This window comes from Octopus bimaculoides, chromosome 11 (assembly GCF_046866305.1).
Source record: "Octopus bimaculoides isolate indiv1 chromosome 11, ASM4686630v1, whole genome shotgun sequence".
Taxonomy (NCBI): Eukaryota; Metazoa; Mollusca; class Cephalopoda; order Octopoda; family Octopodidae; genus Octopus; species Octopus bimaculoides.
In genome coordinates this window covers 78,819,261-78,841,820 of record NC_142938.1, presented here as the reverse complement: position 1 = coordinate 78,841,820, position 22,560 = coordinate 78,819,261, and the positions used below count along the sequence as shown (strand labels likewise).

General features: G+C 34.1%; 1 long non-coding RNA gene across 2 annotated transcripts in view; it reads left to right on the top strand.

Annotated features, from left to right (window-relative positions):
- Positions 1-22,560, top strand: part of LOC128249107 (uncharacterized) — a 94,423-nt gene that overhangs the window by 59,762 nt on the left and 12,101 nt on the right. The window contains exon 3 of one of the 2 annotated variants that reach the window (XR_008265234.2): positions 20,550-20,745. The exons of the other annotated variant lie outside the window; for it this stretch is intronic. This is a non-coding gene — a long non-coding RNA (uncharacterized LOC128249107). The remainder of the gene's footprint in view (positions 1-20,549; positions 20,746-22,560) is intronic. 2 annotated transcript variants of the gene reach the window in all.

The window sequence follows — 22,560 nt, the reverse complement described above, 5'->3', positions numbered from 1 at the left end:
GACAATGCGTAAACAAATGATCTGGTTCTGAATATGAAAATAGAAGAACCGAATTTCCCAGTGTATAAAAGAATAAGCTAGATGTCGTGAATAAAGAAAATTCAAGAATAACTCCTCGGCAACTCTTAAAATAGTACCACACATCATCTCCACAGTTTATATCAATATTGTATTAAGTAGTACTTGACTTTATATTCAACCTGTAACACTATTTTATATTTAAGTCATTTGGTTTGTTGCCTAAAATAGTCAGTAATAATTGTGCTTTCGCAGCAAAACATTTCTAGAATAGCAATGTAGAGATGTAAAATGATTTATTTGTTGCGTGTTGTACAATGATATATATATATATATATATATATATATATATATATATATATATATATATATATACAAGAATATAGAGAAAAATTTGTAGTTTAGAATCAGTAGTTCTTTGACTGCTATTTCTAAATTTTCAGTATGTTGGAGAAGCAACTCAATTGCTAATCCCTGTATATTTATGATGATAAATAGTTTTACCGATAAAGGTTTTTTTCATACTGAACTACTTGGCAAAATTGTTAATTATTAATTCTATTATTAATTGACGATTCCCTGCCCTTATTCTTGTATATTTATATTTGATATCTCTAAGTTGGATGGTTAATTCTTTTCATACGGGACTATTTGTGACGCACATGGAATAGATTTCTTTGAGGTGAGATGCCTGAACTCACTAGCCGATGAATTCGTATGTGCCTTTCTTATCGTTGATTTTTGGTGTCGCATGGCCAAAAATTACCGTGAATTTTTTTAGAGACACTTTCAAATTTATCAGAATATTTGGGCTGAAGATTGGAATAGTGAAATTTTCATTCACTTAACCATGAAACGATTCGTATCCAATTAACTAAAGACTTGTTTTGTTTACGCTTTTCCCTCCGGTTTTTGTTCTATGTGTGCCATAAATATCGCCATCCGTTTTAGAGAAAAATTTGTAGTTTAGAATCAGTAGTTCTTTGACTGCTATTTCTAAATTTTCAGTATGTTGGAGAAGCAACTCAATTGCTAATCCCTGTATATTTATGATGATATATATATATATATACGTAGAGAAAGAGAGAGAGAGAGAGAGAGAGAGAGAGAGAGAGAGAGAGAGAAAGAGAGGGGAGAGAGAGAGAGAGAGAGGAATGGCTGCATAAAATGTGTATGTCAGAACATATTAAACATATTTATTGAGGTTAACAAATGAACCACGTCAACAAATCGTTCCTGCAAAAAGGAATAAATCAATGTCAATTAAATTATTTGGTAAAATAATGAATTAATAAAATATAACCATTTCCCAATGGCAAGGCCGTGAAATGTGACCATCATCATATGATAAAAATATTTATTGAGGTCGGAAAGCGAGACATTCGCAAATCTTTCCTAAGAATATAGTAATGGCAGAATAAATCATCTCGGGTAGAATTTACAAATAAAATATTATTTTCAACTCTAGGCACAAAGCCCGAATATTTTGGGGAAACGGGGCCATTCGAGTAGATCGACACCAGTACAAAACTGGTGCTTAATTTATCGACCCCGGGAGGATGAAAGGTAAAGTCGACCTCGGTGGAATTTGAACTGAGAACGTAGACTGACAAAACACCGCTAAGCATTTCGACCCGCGTTCTAACGTTTCTTATTTCTTGATTGCCCACAAGGGGCTAAACATAGAGAAGGCAAACAAAGACAGACAAAGGGATTAAGTCGATTACATCGATCCCAGTGCGTAAATGGTACTTATTTAATAGTCCCCGAAAGGATGAAAGGCAAAGTCGACCTCGGCGGAATTTGAACTCAAAACGTAACGGCAGACAAAATACCGCCAAGCATTTCACCCGGCATGCTAATGTTTCTTATTTCTTATTTCTTTATTGCCCACAAGGGGCTAAACATAGAGGGGACAAACGTTTCTACCAGCTCGCCGTCTTGACCTGAGGATAAATAATAGCAAAAATAATAATGTCAAGAAACACATCAGGAATTAGTCCGTTCATAATATTTAACAAATGCATTATTTATCTGGAGCAATTACTGATTTCGCTGAGTTGTCTATGCATTGAACAAATTGATTTGCAATGTTTTTTCCAACACTTTACTTTCTGGGTTTGAATGCCACCGAGGTCAAATCATATTTTCATTCTATCGGAATCGATAAATAAAATACCAATTAAACACTAAGGTCGATGATATCGTTTACTCACTCCTCTCAAATACTACTGGCCTTCTACCTATACGAGGAACGATTATTTGCCTTTTGTATGTGTCAAATCGATGTTTGACATTCCTTAATTGCACAATCATCAATAAGTGATTTCTACTTCCGATATGTTCATTATTCCTTCAGTATTCTATTTTCTGAATTCATTATTAACAGTTGAATAAATACTCCTCACTGATGCAATACTTTCCGCTCTGCTGTTGAACTAGATTTTACCTGTTTAAGGGCTTAGTTTAGAGTAGAGTGAGTTATTCCACGGTTTCCAAAAAATAGCCGGAGAAGTTTGTGCCTAAATGCTTGCAATGCGATGAACATCGAGAAGAGCCAAATGGTGATGTCAAGGGAAGGCGTTGAATAGGTTGTTGGGGTAATATAACACAATGAATGGGTTGATGAGGTAACATAGCACAACCATATCAATACTCTATCTCTAGCAAAGGTAGCCATGCATAGACGACACCCGGTAATTCATTTATCTATAACATAACAACGTGGCTTAGTATCTTACATTAGGAAAGAATAGAGGAGGGAATAATTCGAGATATGAAGGTCCATCAATGAAGTTTCAAACTTCACAACTTTCGGTCTGTAACTCAGCATTTTAGCGATTTATTTAAATATTTACCCATCATTTATTCCCAAAATAACGGAAAATAATTGCTATAATCTCACATATTGTTGCAAATTAAAAATGCGATTAGCTAAAGATATAGTCAAAGCTCAATATCAAGGAATGGTGGGTTCAAAATATTTATGTAACTCCATCTTCAAATTTCTCCTCTTGTTACTGGGTTGGGAAAACATAGACAACGAAGGAAATTCCTTGACAGCTTCACTCTAAAAAATATGATAATTCACGGATGATCAAACGGTAGAAATGATGTAGAAGGAAACAATGCAGGAATGTTGAGTAATGACACTGAATGAATGAGGAACGATATGGTGGAATGCTTGACGTTGGTCGATGAGAGCTAAAGATTAACGTAGGAGGATATAGCATTTGGTGTAGATTTCTGGTCTGTGTAAGTAAGAGATTACATAAATTGAGATAATGTGAATGGAATGTTATGTTACAAGAAACATTAGTAATCAGACACGTAACATCATCTGGTATTATATACACATAACTATCTGGCATTTTAGTACGGATTAATTTAATCCAGATAATCTTCATGGCGGCGAAAATCATTGAAACACAACTGATTACAAGGAAACGAGCGTGCATATATGTTCTTAAAAACAATTCAGCAACCTATTTAGTTATCTATGTATATATGTATGTATGTATGTATGCATCTATCTATCTATCTATCTATCTATATATATATATATATATATATATATATATATATATATATATATATATATATATATATATATATATATATATATATATATATAAATCTGTGGTTTACTATCTGGGAGTGAATAATTAATTATTACAATTAAAAGGGTAAAGGATTATCAATTTATTAATAAATTAATAATTAATAATTATTAATTTATTAATAAATTGATAATCCTTTACCCTTTTAATTGTAATAATATATACATATATATATATATATATATATATATATATATATATATGTGTGTGTGTGTGTGTGTGTGTGTGTGTGTGTGTGTGTGTGTGTGTGTGTATGTAAGATATATATATATATATATATATATATATACACAAACATAAAACCATCTTTTGCGTACATTGTGTGTTCTGGGACGGAAATGTATGATAACGTAAATTATCCAATTTCTGGAACAATTAAGAATAATAATTTTGCAAAAGCGGCAATGTTAAACAAATAAAAGCAACGAGAATTCTTACAATGACAATAACACATTCGTTACCACTTAGGAAACAACATAATACTAAGTGTTGAATAACAAATTATCCAGTGGTGTCTTAAATTCAAATTATCGAAAATAAGGAGAAAAAATACTGGTTACCTATAACTAATATTATACTTATTTCACTTGTCGGAAAATTACAGCTTCATCAAGAAAAACATCATATTCTCGCATTCAAAAAAAAAAAAAAAAAGAAAAGAGAAAAGATTTTGTGTGCAATTATTTCTGGATTCCCAATTTTAAACGACAAATTTTTTTTAACAATTCCTGCTTCAAAATAGTCAATATTTTCCAACATTCATTGGTCGTTCTATATTTATATGTGATCCGTCGTTCTTGTTTTAAAGTGTGTGGCTGGAGTGCATTTACATTTTCAGTGTTAATGTAGACCTGTGCCATTGTTGCATGACGATTTACGTACAAATGTACGAATACAGTGTTACAGTACACGTTCGTACTTATGAGATATTAGAAAATGCATGTCACACGCTAAATTTGATGATGTCACGTCTCCTTTTTCAGGAACAGCTTGCTGCATTGGTGAATAATCAACGGTGTTGAAGAGCATAATGATAAAAGTTGTAGGTGAGAGAATTTATCTCACTGGATGCCATGTGAATATTGAAAATGGTTACTAGTATCAGGATGAATCGTCCTGGGTATCAAAACACCGACACCATGACTACTGCTCAATGCTCTGTGAACACTATAAAGACTGAAAGACGTGACATGGACAGTTGCAATGGACTCTACGCAGCTGTGGGCAGCAGGAAGGGGCACGTCAGGCGTTCAGACTGCGTCTCATTCCGTAATTCTTCTATGCATTTGTTAGCAGGGTCTTAGATTCAATTGAGACGGCTCTGTGAAGCTAACGGAGACAGTGTTCCAATCCTACTCTTTATGCAGTCCTTGTAGCCCTTGTACCTTCTAATTTGTTTATGCTAGAGACGATTTCTATTGTGCTGTCCACTGTAAAACAGCCTGCTTTGGAACCCGATTACCTTCCGAACACAAATGGACTGCTCAGCCATTTGTGTAGATATGACGAGTACTTGTGTACTCCGCCTCTGCAAGGACCTCTATGGGAGGTGCTTTACTTTTCCACTTGATGGGTATGTCAACCATTTAAAATACCTTCAAAGATCAACTATATGCAGCGCCCATCTTTTCTCGACCGGGTAATTCCATCTGTGTAATGTGTTAAATGTTTTGCAAATCGATTTCGGGGTTGAAGAGACAAATGTCGGTTAACAGAGATCATATGCCCCATAACAGAAATGGATATAATCGATTCCCCAACATTATATATATCACTCAATATAAAATGGAACACCTCTGTAACAAGCAAGTAATGGCTAGAAAATTTGCCTATTGGAACATGATAAAGGAGAACAACAAATCCGACATTAATGATAAATAGATGAACTTCACCCTGTAAACTGCAAATAAAAGCAGTGACTGCAGAACCAGAACAACAAAGAAAACTGCAGTAACAAATGAGTGTAAACAAAATGAATATAGAAATAGAACTTCTAAAATTACGACCTTAGGTCAATGAAAGCAAATATAAAGAAATTGATTAATAAATGGACGAAGCGTGTATCAAATAAAACATAAGGGTTACACTTACAAAACACTTTGAAATTCTAGAAAACTTATTGTGCAAACGCAGAATCCGGGGCCTTGTAATTATGGGAAAGAAATAATAATTGGTTCCTAAATTATAAAAAGGAGTTTAAGCAATAATATGATTCAAACAACTCATTCGTCAAGAAACTCAACAAAATAAAAATAATAAACGTTTTATAATACAGTATGACCGCTAAACATATGCTCAACATACCAAAGACCAACACGAACATTACTCATTTCAAAACAAATAGAAATGGAATATACACCTCCAAAATTATACCCATAGCAATCTATTTCACTAATGAACAAAATTCTCTGAAAACTACAAGGAACCACCATGTAACAAAAATCAGCCAAATCCCAGAAAGAATAATAAACACGAAGTTCCCCACAAAAGAAAACCTTTAACAGGAAAATTCGCACCAATAATTGATAAGGACAGAATACTAATATTTGCCACAAACTGTGGACTGAACTGAATAAATCAACTCAAAAGGAAACAACAGCTAAAGCTAATGAGGAGCATAACAGCTGTTTTGTTTAGATCAAACACGGATACACCAGGGAAACAAGACTGCCACTGAACAGGAGAAACCAAAGGTTATTAACCTAAGACCCCAGTAAACGAAATGCAAATGAACATTTTGAGTAAGGGACACACTTACTCTCCAAAAATCCATGTTTCCTTGGGTAAAATTGACACATTGTTCTACAGAAAACCTTCTTGCCGGGAGCTTTTTGCCTTCTCTATCACGGTCAAGATGAACTACCCACGTAAAGAAATCGCCCAGATACGCAAAAGATGCAGTGACAACACCAGCCGGGACGCAGGTGAAATGATAAAATACACAACAAAGAAACAATAGAGCCGTCACACTACAGATGGCTTATAACATCAGTTGGATGTTTGTTTACATCAACGCGTGGAATATCGATTACACACGCGTTTGGAGAACGACTGCTGCTGATAGATAAACGCTAAGGAATTAGAATGGGTTAACGGAACCTACATAACTGGACTTTTCTTAGACTGTTCTTTTCTCCTGCGCCTCAAATATAACGGTTTTCTTAAACTCTCCGCATTGTGTGTGTGTGTGTGTGTGTGTGTGTGTGTGTATACATGTGTTGTCGAGTTTCTGTGTATATATGTATATATGTATATATATATATGTATGTATACTATGTGTGAGAACTAGATGTACGTGTTAGTGACCAGATTGGTAATTAGACTTGCTAGCAGATGCCTTTGTCGTTCAGAACCATTTCACACCAAAATGACCACACCAAATAATTCCATTTCTTTTTTTTTGATCTTCTTATTTTTCCTTTCCTACGCCCTACTTTGTTGTGTGTGTGTATTTACAAGTGTGTGTCCGTCTCTCTATATATGCGTTTTTGTAAGGGCATATGTATATGTGTGTGTCAATGCGATGAAATACATACGCAGATACACAACTAACGGAATCCACATACAGACTCACATATACCTACATTCTTTCACTTGTTTCAGTCATTTGGCCATGCTGGAGCACCGCCTTTAGTCGAGCAAATCCAACCCAGGACTTATTCTTTGTAAGCCTAGTACTTATTCTATGGGTCTCTTTTGCCGAACCGCTAGGTTACGAGGACGTAAACACACCAGCATCAGTTGTCAAGCGATGTTGCGGGGACAAACACAGACACAAACATATGCACACACATACAAATATATATATATATATATATATATATATATATATATATACGTATATATATACGTATATACGACGAGCTTCTTTCAGTTTCCGCCTACCAAATCCACTGACAAGGCTTTGGTCGGCCTGAGGCTACACTAGAAGACAATTGCGCAAGGTGCCACGCAGTGGGACTGAGCCCGGATGCATGTGGTCAGTAAGCTAGCTATTTACCACACAGTCATTCTAATATAAATATAAATATATTCACACACACACAGGTGTGTGTGTGTGCATATATTTACATTTATATATCTATGTATATGTTAGTCTATGCAGATTCCTTTGTTACTCTGCGTGCGCAAATATTTTATCGCATTGACTAAAAATAAAAGTTTCTTAAACAGATATATATAAAATTGTCTTGCAAAATATTCTGCATATTAAGTGTAAACTAATGATATCTGAATTAACATTGTAAACAGTTTGTCGTGTCATACTGCATTCATAGAAAGAAACACACTTGTCACACGCAATACACTCTCTCGTGGAAACATTATTCAACTGAACGGTCAAACTCTTTTGTCTAACTCACTGTGAACGTGAATAGTCCAGTCACGTAGGAGAAGCTCGAATGCATTACAACGATATTTACTATAAGAATGTTGTGAATGATATCAAATCTCACGGGAGCGAATTCGTTTAATTTCTTTCGTTATTTAAGGGCCAGCACAAATACCGTTTGTAGAACGTATACGTGTGTGTTGTGTGTGTGTGTGTGTGTGTGTGTGTGTGTGTGTGTATGTGTGCAAGGGGATGCTGAAAGGTTTCTGGCTTTAAGGTTATCATGAAACGCCTGGCTGGAGGCCTAACCTTCCTAGTTCTTTTACAGGTCTTAGAAAAACTGAAGAACTGCTGCAGTAAGTGTGCGAATGTGAGAGGGGAATGTGTTGAATAAAATCACAATTAATTCATCCTCTTGTATTGTCTTTCACCCAAAGCCAGGAACTTATCAGCTTCCTACATATACACATATATATTCAGGGTGCGGACGGTATTTGAGGACAAATTTATGATTTAAGAAAAAACGCTTATATAATAATAGAAAAAAAAAGCTGTATTTTCATAGAAATAACATAAACATAAAGCTAACTTATCAATTAAATTATTTTATTCAATAAAACTACCATAAGCATCGATTTACTGCCTCTAGGCGAGGTCGAAATCTTGGATTTAGTGGTTCCTGTTCATATTGGACATGACTCGAACTATGGCGGATTTCAAACACTCTTTGGTGCTATAGATGCATTCATTGACATTTTTCTCAACGATGCTCCATACATAGTAGTCCATTGATAGAACTTTTACTAGGAAAAACCTTTAGAACCGTTTGATTTTAGATGTTACAGGTCGGTTACGTAGTATTATATCAGACCTAGTAAAATTACGTACTCAACGGTTCATCTCGCATATATCACCGGACAGTAATATTTCTGGAACATCATTTCTCGTAGACACAGTTCCAAATACCAGCCTATATTTGGTTATTCTTTATTCTCTCTTACTTCGTCTGGCTAGACGAGAACAATATGGAATTCCTGAAACATGCGTATTTCTATGCATGTGTATTGATGCATTAATTTGTTCCCGCCATGTTTGCACGGTGTGAAGTCACTTTAGTTTTATTCTACCCCGAGTTGATCAAATTCAATATCATTTCATTTGCTCATAGTAGCCCGGCCCCCGATCCCTTACCAGATTTTATATAATCCTGTTCAAAACTTATCATTAATGATTTTAAACATATTGATGAAGCAACGTTCTATCATTTACGCAAGATAGTATCCTCAAATGCCAGCTTATTTTTACCTGACATTAATCGACTTTGAGCAATAAAGCATTTACTCTAATTATCATCCCTTAATGTACCAAATAATATATATTTCATGGCTGTTATCAAGTATATATTTTCACATTTTATACATGCTTTTTTTGCAAAATACATGTAAATATCAACGTCATATAGTAACTAAGTTCACCATAGCAAGCATTATTCAGCCCCAATTGTGACAGAGCATCAAAATGTATTATGTTAGATGCGTTTACCTATTTCATAATTAAATCCAGTTTTCTCTTAAGGACATTTCTTAAGACACCCAGTTTTCGTCGACTGCAAGTATTGTTAAAAATAGATTCTAGATTCTCACCAAGCAGGAAACGTAGTGTCCTTCAGCTACAGCATACTGTAGTCAAGGCCATATTGTCATCATGTATGAATCTTGTTTCAGGTTTAGGTACATCTTTTGAAACAAAATATAAAACACGACGGTTATCTTATAGATCTTATAGAAGCATCTCTGACAGAGGATTTTCACTGGCATATGTTATTGAAGATATGTCTTTCGTGATATCATAAGTTTGGACTACGGGCTATGATACTAAACGTAGTTTTATATGGTTAAATATCTTATATTTATGTAGGAGATCATGTTCAGCAAATAATGCAAGCGGAGTCAGCCTCTCAATAATTATTAATCTCTCATAAAAATTGACAAGTTTGAGAAAATGTTATAATTGCTTCCCATTCAGAGTTTACCATCCATAATTCTCACTACGAAACAATGAAATCATCTTCAACATCCTTCCCCTAAATCGGCGTTCTCTAGCTCAAACTGAAGTTCATTTAGCATCCTATCTCATAATTCCCACCTTTTTATGAACATATCTACCTTGATATGTAGATATTCAACAGTTTTAATACTAATACACAAATCATCTTCATAAAGATTCATACTATCAATGTCATTTCGAAAATGTTCAGCTTCTCTCCGAAACATAATGTTGGTAGTTTTAATTTCGTACGGGAGAGATGTCCATCTTAAAAGATCTGTTGGCATATTTATCGGTATAACAGTTCTTGCTTCGGAACACATTTCTATTTGATGATATGCCCCCTTTCAAATTCAATTTAGCAAAACAATTCGTGCTAGAAAGAGAATGAAATATCGATTCAGTATTTACAGTAGGATAAGAATCTGACCAAATTCTTTCGTTTAAGCCAACGTTCTAGTATTCACACATCCTCAGGTATCCATCCGGCTTTTGCAGATCCACTAAACGAAATACTTCTAAAAGGCCTTCATTAATTAATTTCCTCAAGTTCATTATCACTGATGGTTTTAATGTGTATTAAGCGATGGTCTTGCCCCAGAATAACATGGCCTGGTATTTCCTTTGACAAGAAGAATGGTAGCCTGAAACTCTCTTGATCTTCTACATTGTTCTGTTGCTTTAATCTTATAAATTAATGTTGAACTATCAACATTCATCAACTCCAAACCGCAGAAGCCATCATTGCTTCTGCTACAGTCCGACTCACCGCTTTTATCTTCTTATCAGTTTCCGTTAATGCATTAAATTTTCCAAAATTTCAATGAGTGATCCATCAAATTGTTTTAGTTTGAGATTGCACTTTCTTAATTTTGATTTATTCAAATCCATCCTGTAGTTTTAATGTATTACAGTTACCTGACTTGTATTGCCAATTTACGTCTTTACGTTGAAGTCATTGAGTCACACATTGTAGTATTGTTTTAGACAACTTCAAATATACACGAAGCTGTATCATTTTCAATTTCCCATAACTTCTCCGATTTAAGTAAAATTTGAAAGTGATTTTCGACATTTTACAAAAGGTTTTACCAAACGTCAAACTTTTTAATGATGCATACTAATATCTCAAAATCGCCGTTTAAAATTAGATTATATCTGTTTTTATCGCCATATGACACTGCAATACTTTCAAGATTACACATAATTTCTATTTTTGTTCTCAATATATCTGAAATTTAGAAACCATGTCAAGCTGTTGCATATATTCTAATGATTTGACACAAAGCTAAGATGGTTGTATGCCACACCTTGTTCTCCTCTGAATCAATCATTTTGTACACTCTATACTTAATCCTAATTTTATTAAAATAAATCTTTAAAACGGGTTAAATCTCGTCAATTTAGAGAACAATTGAAATAAATTCGCCAATACTTTGGCATTCTCATAATCGTTGAAGTTTTCAACGATTATCAATTTCCTTCGAGGACGAAGTAATGACATTATTACAGATCTTATATTGCTAAAATTAATTGCTTTAGGTTCCAGTCATTTCACCTTCACCGAAATTTTCCTTAACAGGCCCATCAAAGCTGCTTCAGATAAAAATTTATAAAACAAAAAAAAAAAAAACATCTCTGTGATTAGTTTCTCAACTGATTTGTATTCTGAACTGTGTTAGTTCCTGCTGTCATAGCAAAGCATAGCAACCAACACTTTCTGTTCGCTTCTAGAAATCTGATAGAAACTCATTGTTATTATTAACATGCGACAACGTTCTCGCATATTACAGTTTTTGTTGAAATACAGACGAAGTCTCAGGTAATTATTTCTGTTGTAGATGCTTTGTGCAACAGTATTGAACTGTTAGCCACGTTACGCGATAACTAATCTCGATCAGGTTAAGCCAAACAAATCTATAGAGTAACACTGGAATGAAAATGCTGTCACATTTTAAAGAATTCATTCTGAAACTTGAAACTGATGGTCATTCTTGTCAAGAACTTCTCTTTTCCAGTTCTAGTTTCGACATCATCATCATCGTCGTCGTCGTCAAACTCATCATCATCATCATCATCAACGTCATCGTCATCGTCATCGTTATCGTTATTGTTATTATTATTATTATTATTATTATTATTATTATTATTATTATAGTTATTATTATCATCGTTATTGTTATTATTATTATTATTATTATTATTATTATTATTATTATTATTATTATTATTATTATTATTATTATTGTTCAGTAGTTTTATTTTTATAACGTCCTTTCACTTCACTACCGAGCGCAGCTCTGTGCGCCTTGGATATGTGCTGTGGTTTGCTGTGGTGCTCTTATGTTTACTGTATTAAAAGTGTTTTGCGTAGAATGTGTGCAGTACACAGTAGTGCAATTTTCTGTATGTTATATATATTTGTAAGTCCTGGTGTTTTTGTTATGTATTTGTCTGAATATTTTTTTATTATACTTAAGGCACCTACTATGATATTATTATTATTATTATTATGATCATGATTATTATAATTGTTGTTGGTTTTCTTTATTACCTTCTAACGCCGGAGATGTACTACGGTGTCAATTTTCCAAAGTGAACAAAGGTAGTACTCCTTATTTTTCGAGCATCATCCGGGGTATTACAGGGTACAATGGGCAAACTGTAACCGTTTTATATTTTCAATTTCATGCATGCTCATTGTTTGTTTTGATTTTCTCGGTCGGTTGGGCACGGTCTTTGACAAAAACAGCGCCAGGAAGCAATTCATTCTGCCAGAAATTTGGAAACGACATGCTTTAATGCGCCGAAGCTCCAATACGAATATTTCAGAGTGCTTGGAAGTCAATCGGAGGACGGTGCGATCTGAAGACATGTATCAATAGTGATAAAAATCAAAACATCCAATGAACATCATGGTGTCTGGAGTGATCACTAATGATGGCAAGGCTATGCCTCCATTCAGCATTCCACACGACCTTAGAACCAACACGGAGGACTATATCATGTGCCTGCAGAAAGTAATGCTGCTCTGGGTAAAGAACCTGGCTGCTGGAAGACCCTATGTCTGGCAACAGGACTCTTCACCGAACCACACAAGCAGAAGAATCCAGTCATGGCTCCCAGACAATTTCTGCCAATACATCATCCCTAACATCTGGTCACCTAACTCCCCAGACTGGAACCCCTTTTATTCTTATGCGTGGGGCGCAGTTGAGCGAGAGACCAACAAAAGTCCTTGTAACACCAAAGATGAACTGAAGGCAAGGATTATCGTAACGTTTAACGAATTAAACAAAGAGACCGTCCAGAAGTGTTGCAGGAGATTCCAGAGTCGTCTGGCGGTCGTGGTTGAAGACAATGGCGACTTTTTAAAATAAAATTTCTCTTCAGTATTTCAAGATACTTTTATGTAATTTTGTTAATTATAACTGTTTGGGTTTTCATCATATATATATATATATATATATATATATATATATATATATATATATAATATATATATATAATATATATATATAATATATATATATATATATATATATATATATATATATTTATATATATATATATATATATAATATATATATATATATATATATAATATATATATATATATATATATATATATATATATATATATATATATAGATAGATAGATGTATATATACATACATATATATATATCATAAGGTTTTTAAACTTTTAAATTTTCATATTCAAAAGAGACAGAGACTTTAAATTCGATATATCGATTTATTCACCACTCTATGTTAACATTTCTGTGCCAAACTTATCCAGTGACTGGTCCATTGGATTTAGACGTTTGGCACTTCTTCAGGAGTGGTTACCTTTCGAACAAAACACGAAAAAACACATACATAACTATTATTAGGTCTTTAGGATCTCGTTAGCTAACAAGATCCTAAAGACCTAATAATAGTTATGTATGTGTTTTTTCGTGTTTTGTTCGAAAGGTAACCACTCCTGAAGAAGTGCCAAACGTCTAAATCCAATGGACCAGTCACTGGATAAGTTTGGCACAGAAATGTTAACATAGAGTGGTGAATAAATCGATATATCGAATTTAAAGTCTCTGTCTCTTTTGAATATGAAAATTTAAAAGTTTAAAAACCTTATGATATATATATATGTATGTATATATACATCTATCTATATATATATATATATATATATATATATATATATATATATATATATATATATATATATATACTTATATATACACATACGATATACATGTATACATATATACGTATATATATACATCTATATATATATATATATGTATGTATATATATGCATACGTACATAAATACATAAATACATACATACATACATATATATATATATATATATATATATATATATATATATATATATATATACATATATACACAAGTAAACCTGTGTGTGATGTACATAATATTTGCAACGTTTACAATTACCAAGAAGGAATTATTATCAACGGAAGTTGATACGATTCATCTCATGCTTAATCTATTGTGTATTCATGGAACGTAATTCTTTTTCAAAATAATGTGACTGTAAGAAATCCGTTGGCGATCAGTGACCCAAGGCTAAATGAAACAGTGTGATACAGCGAATCGTGCGAATAGAGTCCAGGAAGTCCATTGTCCTTGATTGAGATTTGATAGAGACAGAACTTATTCCAGTATTTCGGTTGCTTTAGCATATTCCCGAATGAATGATACCTAATTCATTTGATTACTAACAAGTACATTCCGATTACAAAAGCTTGTTCAGACATTTATCAACGTTTTACGGATATTACAATTTGTGTATATTTTAGAGTGACATAACATATTCTAGATTAACTAATGTCCAAATGAACAATGGATTTTAACGAATTAACTGATGTCTTAGACCTTCTCATTGCAATGATCAATGTAACAATGGGGATTATTTGCATATTGAATGGCTGAAAGTTAATATCGCCATTTTTAATGAGAACTCTCAACAGTGAATAACAAAAATAACATAACATTCCAAATTAATACGAAGCTGAAGTATAATAAAAGACGGTTGAGTCCGGTAAAATTTAGTTTGAGAAATGATTTCACAGACACACACACACACACACACACACACACACACACACACACACACACACACACCCACACACACAAACACACATTTTTATCTGTGTATATAATCAGCGAAAATAGGAACTAGAACATAAATACATTATATTTAAGTAATAACTTTTGTAGATTCATGCTATGCTTTTCGGTTCAGAACATCATCATTATTCATCTCTACATAGAACGGGTTACAAATATTACTACAATAATGGTACCAGACACAAGTAATTTTAATGTAACATCTATTACAGCATAAAACATTTATCACTCAATATCACCGCCCTTTTGGGCAATTACTGCCTCCACAAGAGACCGAAATTCTTTTGCAGCTGCCGCTACATCCACCTTTTTGATTTTGCATGTGACACGCCCGATGCAGGTCTTCAAATTGTTGGCAATCGAGTGTGGTGAAGCATTGGTCCTTGCTTGAAGTACGCCCCATAGAAAGTAATTGAGAAGTTTAAGATCTAGGTTATTACTGGGCCAGATGCTGGCCCTCACAAAAAACGGCATCATCTCATGAAGGATCCTTGGTAAGCACCACATTGTGAAGCCCATACTTCTCCATCCAATGTAATAGAGTTCGTCAGGATGTCTGGTTACTCCTTTGTGCCGATTATAAAAGGCGGTTTACACAATATTTGCATCGGGCCGAGATGCAGCGTATCGGCTCCAATTATTATCGACGTTTAAATGAACTTCTAAAGATAAATATAGAACGGCCCCAAGGAATGTTTCCAACGATGATATTCTTACATAGACACTCAATGAACAACCATCAAATTAATAACATGTGTTTGTCATTTTATATGGAAACTAACCATTCGCTGAATACCAAAATTCCACGTTATGTATGAAGTAAATAACTCACACAAATATTAAATATTCAGCCAGCTCCTTCAAAATACTGATTGACTAGTTTTTCTTATGAAAAGGTTGCGGTGTTGGCGTCGGTGGGAACTTTGACCTTTTCGTAAATTCGTATGTTCATATCATTGGGATTCATTTAATTGTCTAAGTCAATTGAGACCCATTGTACCCATTGATAAGCATGTACGCTTATATGAGTCTTTATGATATTACGACTACAAACACACAAAGAAAATCTGCTTACATTATTGGTTATGTGCGTATATTAAACATTCATATATATATATATATATATATATATATATATATATACGTACACACACACACACACACACACACACACACACACACACACACACACACACACACATATATATATATATATATATATATATATATATATATATATATATATATATATATATACATACACATATATACAAATGCATGTATGTAAGTGTGTATGAAAACTCGTATACATATCTATCTATTAATCTATCTGACTGTCTGTCTGTCTGTGTCTGACTATCTGTCTATCTGTTTTTCTGTCTGCTTGCCTGTCTACCTGTCTATTTTTCTAATCTAACTGTCAATCTCACTTTCCTTCTCTGTCTATACATATACATATATATGTATATATATAGAGATATATATATACCTATGTATATATATATATATATATATATATATATATATATATATATATATATATATATATATATATATATATATATATATATATATATTTATACATATATATATGCATATGTATATATGCATAAGTGCATGTGTGTGTGTGTTTATATATATACATATATATATACATAAGTGTATATGTGTTTGTGTTTATATATATATATATATACATAAATACACATATTCATATGTGTGAGTGTGTATATATGCATGTATGTATGCGTATGTATGTTATGTATATCTATTGGGATATGTCTATGTAAGTAGCAGGGTGAGTTTCGTTGTAGCAATAACAATGATCACATATCGGTCTGTGACAACAGATTTATTACATTGTACAGCAAATAATAAAATTACAACATAGACCTGAAAGATGGTATTATTTGCAAAGCTAATCTTGTATTTCTCACTACACAATTGCAAAGTATGAATTCCATTCGATGTTCTTCGCTATTTTGGAACGTGTAATGTTATAGATAAAGCAATATTTTTTTCTGTCAATTAGGTGAACACATAATTTGTTGTCTGATGTCAGAGTAAATCCTTCTATACAAAAAATATATTGATTTCCTTTGTGTGTGTTAGTTTGAGAAGTGTTGAGTTGATTCTATCATTTTTGAAGATATTTATTGAGAAGAGTACCGGACCATTTTAGAGTTGCCCGCTTAGAACATGAAGAAAAATTATGAAATCCCAACTGCATCCCTCCAGCATTTTTCAATTATCCATCATACTCGGGCATACAACCGCTTACTGTTTATCTATCTATCTATCTATCTATCTATCTATCTATCTATCTATCTATCTATCTATCTATCTATCTATCTATCTATCTATCTATATGTCTGTCTGTTTGTCTGTCTGTCTGTCTGTCTGTCTATCTGTCTGTTTGTCCGTCCGTCTGTCTATTTGTCTGTCTGTCTCTGTCTGTCTGGCTCTCCGTCCGTCTGCCTGTCTGTCTGTTAGTCCATCTGTCTGATTGTCTGTCGATCAGTCTATGTATGTATTGATATACATGTCTATCTGTGTATCTATTCGTTTATCCATCTATCTCTTTGTCATCCTCACTCTCTCTCTCACTTCCTCTCTCTCTCACTCCCCCTCTCTCTCACTCCCCCTCTCTCTCACTCCCCTCTCTCTCACTCCCCCTCTCTCTCACCCCCTCTCTCTCTCACCCCCTCTCTCTCTCTATATATATATGCATGTATCTATATACCTATCAATATATCTATCGATCTATCTACCTCTATTCATGCTTGGTTTTTGTCAGGAAGATGTATGAATTTGGATCATCAATGACTGGGATTAAACGTTCATTCCCCGCATTGTACTGGAAGTCAAGTATCATATGAAGATGAGCTAATCCAAATAGCAGACTATTCAAAAATATTCTATTACGAAATGCAAGAATATGTCCTTGCTGGAAGCGTTCCTCAGTTCGGTTCTATAAATTGGTGTATTGCTTATAAAGTTTAACCTACATGTACTTGACTCATTTCTCGTTTATAAAAGTCCCTGCTTTCAAGAAAGTACAGCAAATTTGGAGACGAGTATACACACACACACACACACACACACACACACACACACATAGTATGAAATTCGAGCGGCTGCTGGGAGACAGTCTAAACTGTATAGGCTAAATTTAGTTGTCACTAATTTTGCCTGCATATATCGCAAGCGTCTAGTTTTAGAAGTAACAGTTAAAACATAGCTGTGAAAAAGCACATTTATATATAGGGACAGGGTAGATAACTGTCCGATGACGGAAGCAAAGCTATCACACTGGACTGCAGAGTTTCATCCTGCCAACAATCTGCCTCCTTTGCTTCTGTCGTGGGACAGTTATCTCCCCTGTCAGTATATATAAAAGTGCTTTTAAACAGCTATAAGTGGTTTAACTCTTATTTCTAGCAATAGACCTGCTTCTAGCACTTACAGTCTCAATTTGTGACTATATATGTGCGTGTGTGTGTGTGTGCGTGTGTGTGTGTAGTGTGTATGTGTGTGTGCGTGTGTTTGTTTGTGTTTGCGTATATATATATATATATGTATATGCATATATATAATTATACATGTATGCATATGTGTGTGTTTACGTGTATACATATAAGTATATGCATATATATACATATATATATATGTATGCATACATGTGTGTGTTTGCGTGTGTGTATATGTATATGCATATATATATATATATATATATATATATATATATATATATATATATATATATATATATATCCATATGCACACACACAGACACAAACACACACATATGTATGTGTGCGTGTGTGCATCACCATTATCTCTTCGGTATATATGTGTGTATCTATATGCAAACATTTATATGCATATATATATTCCTTTTTATATAATGTAGAATTACTGAATGATATATACTTTGTGTGTGTGTGTTAGAGAGAGAGAGAGAAGAGGATGAGGGAATGATTAGAGTCAGAGAAAGGGGGTGCAGTTTGCTCGATAGATTATATAGAAGAGACGGCAAATTGAAATATCAAATCCATTATACTTATTTACAACTGAATAATTTCAACAAAGAATATATCTAATATATTTTTACCGCGTCAAAGATCAATGGTAACGTTTATATAAATATTGCAATGTCAGCGGGTTCTTAGTTTTATTAACGTCATGCTCCAAGTTGCGTGTTAAGAAAAATGGTTCCAACGGAATTTGAAACTATAGGAAATTACAACTAATCTGCAGTGCCTGGAAGTATACATGTAGTTTAGTTTCTGAGGAAAAATATAAGCACACGCACTTACACATACACGCACACGTTATTATTTGGTTTTATGTCAAGTTGGATATAAAAAGATGATGAAAGTGAGATTACTCAATATTTTCAGTGGAGCGCATATTTATCAAGTTTTAGAAACGTTTAACAGTTACCCTTCTCCCTGTAAATGTTATTGTGTGTGCTGATATGTACAAGCATATATATATACACACACACACACACACACACACACACACACACATACATATATATATATATATATATATATATATATATATATATATATATATATATATATATATATATATATATATATATATATATATATATATATAAAATATGTTACGCATATATTATATCATACCTTGATATTGTGCTGACTAAGCCCCCGTTGAGAGGCCTCTGGTATTTATAGAGTGTTAGACACTTTCGGTATGTAAGTTAGGGACTCCTTCATAGAGGAACTGCTGCATTTGTTGAGTATATAAAGACTTTGACTGCTTATTTCCCTGTTTGATTCTCAAAATGATGTGGACGCTTCTGATGGAAACCCAATAAGGTTCGAACATCGATTAAGGTTGTTCACCATTTTTTGCAGTCTGCCGAGTAATGGCTTAAATTTGCTCTGTTTATAATTGTACCATATATTACGTATACATGCATACATATATGTGGAGATGCAATGGCCCAGTGGTTAGTGCGGTGGACTCGCGGTTTCGTTTGCAGCCGAGGCGTTGTGAGTGTTTATTGAGCGAAAACACCTAAATTTCCAGGTTGCTCCGGAAGGGGTGTGTTGGTAGCAAACCCTGCTGTATTCTTTCACCACAACTTTCTATTTCTTCCTCTTTCTGTTGTACCTGTATATAAAAGGGCCAGCCTTGTTACATTCTGTGTCATGCTGAATCTCCCCGAGAACTACGTTATGGGTACACGTGTCTGCGGAATGCTCAGCAACTTCCACGTTAATTTCACGAGCAGGCTGTTCCGTTGATCGAATCAAATGGAACCCTCGTCATCGTAAACGACGGAGTGCCACTATATATATATTTATATATATGTTTGAAATTTACTTACAGAGTCAGCCTGAAGTTTTTGGAGTCGACAGTTAAGAGGAAAAGCATAATGGTGATGGAGTAATCTTGAAACTGGTGCAGGGAATGTGTGGATAAGAAGCTTGCTGTGCAGTCACCTGGTTCTGTGTTCAGTTGCATTGCAGAACACCTTAGACAATTGTCTTCACGTCGGCCAATTTCCTGTGAGTGAATTCGTTAGGTATGTATGAATCTATATGTGTGTGCGTGTGTCTCTATGCTTGCGCTTGTAACCCGACAACGTTTGACAATCGCCATTGGTTTGTTTACATCACCACATACTAGCGGTTCGACAAAAGTAACCGATTCAATTACCATGCTTAAAAATAATTGCTTGACGGTCGATATGTTAAACTAAAATACTTTAATGTGTTACTCCTGCCTGGCCGCAGTCCAATGGCTGCAAAGACTGAAAGAAAGAAGATAAAGGAAGGAAGTGTCTTTTACTGCTAATGGGTTTTTTATAGAAAGAAGTGAAGCTTTCATTATCTGGGTGTGGTTAAAAGTCAGAACTCTAATCAATATAAAGAAACCGTATATCGTAGTAAATATAACAGTGAAAATGTGAAGTGATTGTAGTAGTGTGCTATTGTCAAATAGATTCTGATTTCAATTGTGCTGCATATATTTCGATGGTAGTAAACGATGAATCATCTGTAACAGTACATTTAGCAAATATATTCTATTCAGGATGAAACTTTTATGTCACACACTTAGCACAATAAATGGTAAAGATAAATACTGGCAGTGAACATTTAATCAGGTTCTTGAAAGTATTTGCTATAATTTGACTTTGTAACCTCGATATATAATAAAATAAAATAAACATTACATGAGGCCATTGTGTCAGCGATTTCCTGAAAACGAGAGTATTTCAGGAGAGTGTTTTCGTCTCACGTTTTTTCCCGGAACATTATAACTGTAGTGCTGTATATAATTAATCATCTTGCAGCACGATGACATAATGTTGGTTATTTGTTAGTGTTCGTTGATTGGATAAATGTATGTCATAGCTACTGTGAGATCACTGACTTTTTAAGCAAGCAACATATTATCACGAAAGAATATATTTTCATTGACTGGGTTATGTCAGTGTAATATATGATAATGTTCATTGTGGAGCAGGACATAAATATGAACCGAATGACGTGACGGATGTTTGCCAATGCTAGGCTGTTGAGCTGTTCTAAAAATATACCAATAACACTAATTGATAAGGAGCAACCAATTAGTTAAGAAGTGGGCGATTTCAGGTCCCATAATGATGTACAGACCCACTTTTCAAAAATTCATATGATATACCGGCAATAAGCTGCAATTTATCCAAACAAAATGAAGCAGCTGTAATATTCAAACATACACTTGAATGTTTATTAACTCAGCATATATGTAGATATACTTTTCTCCTCTAGGCACAAGGCCCGAAATTTTGAGGAGGGGGCCAGTTGAATAGATCGTCCCCAGTACGGAACTGGTACTTAATTTATCGACCCCGAAAGGATGAAAGGCAAAGTCAACCTCGGGGAAATTTGAACTCACGAAATACTGCTAAGCATTTCGCCTGGCGTGCTAACGTTTCTTATTTCTTCATTGCCCACAAGGGACTAAACATAGAGGGGACAAACAAGGACAGACAAAGGGATTAAGTCGATTACATTGACTCTAGTGCGGAACTGGTATTTAATTTATCGATGAGAGGCAAAGTCGACCTCGGCGGAATTTTAACTCAGAACGTAATGGCAGACGAAATACCGCTAAGCATTTCGCCCAGCGTACTAACGTCTCTGCCTGTCCACTGCCTTCATAGATGCAGATATTTTAAATGGAATATATTTTGTGTGTTTTTGTGTAGGTGTTTTGAAGTTTACAAGAGTCATAGATTAAAGATTCTGATATATAATCTTTGACTGCTGCTAGTTTTCAATGGAGTGATTTATGATTATTTGTTCTTGGTATGACTCACGTAATGGAACCGAGCCTCTATGGATCAGGCCTC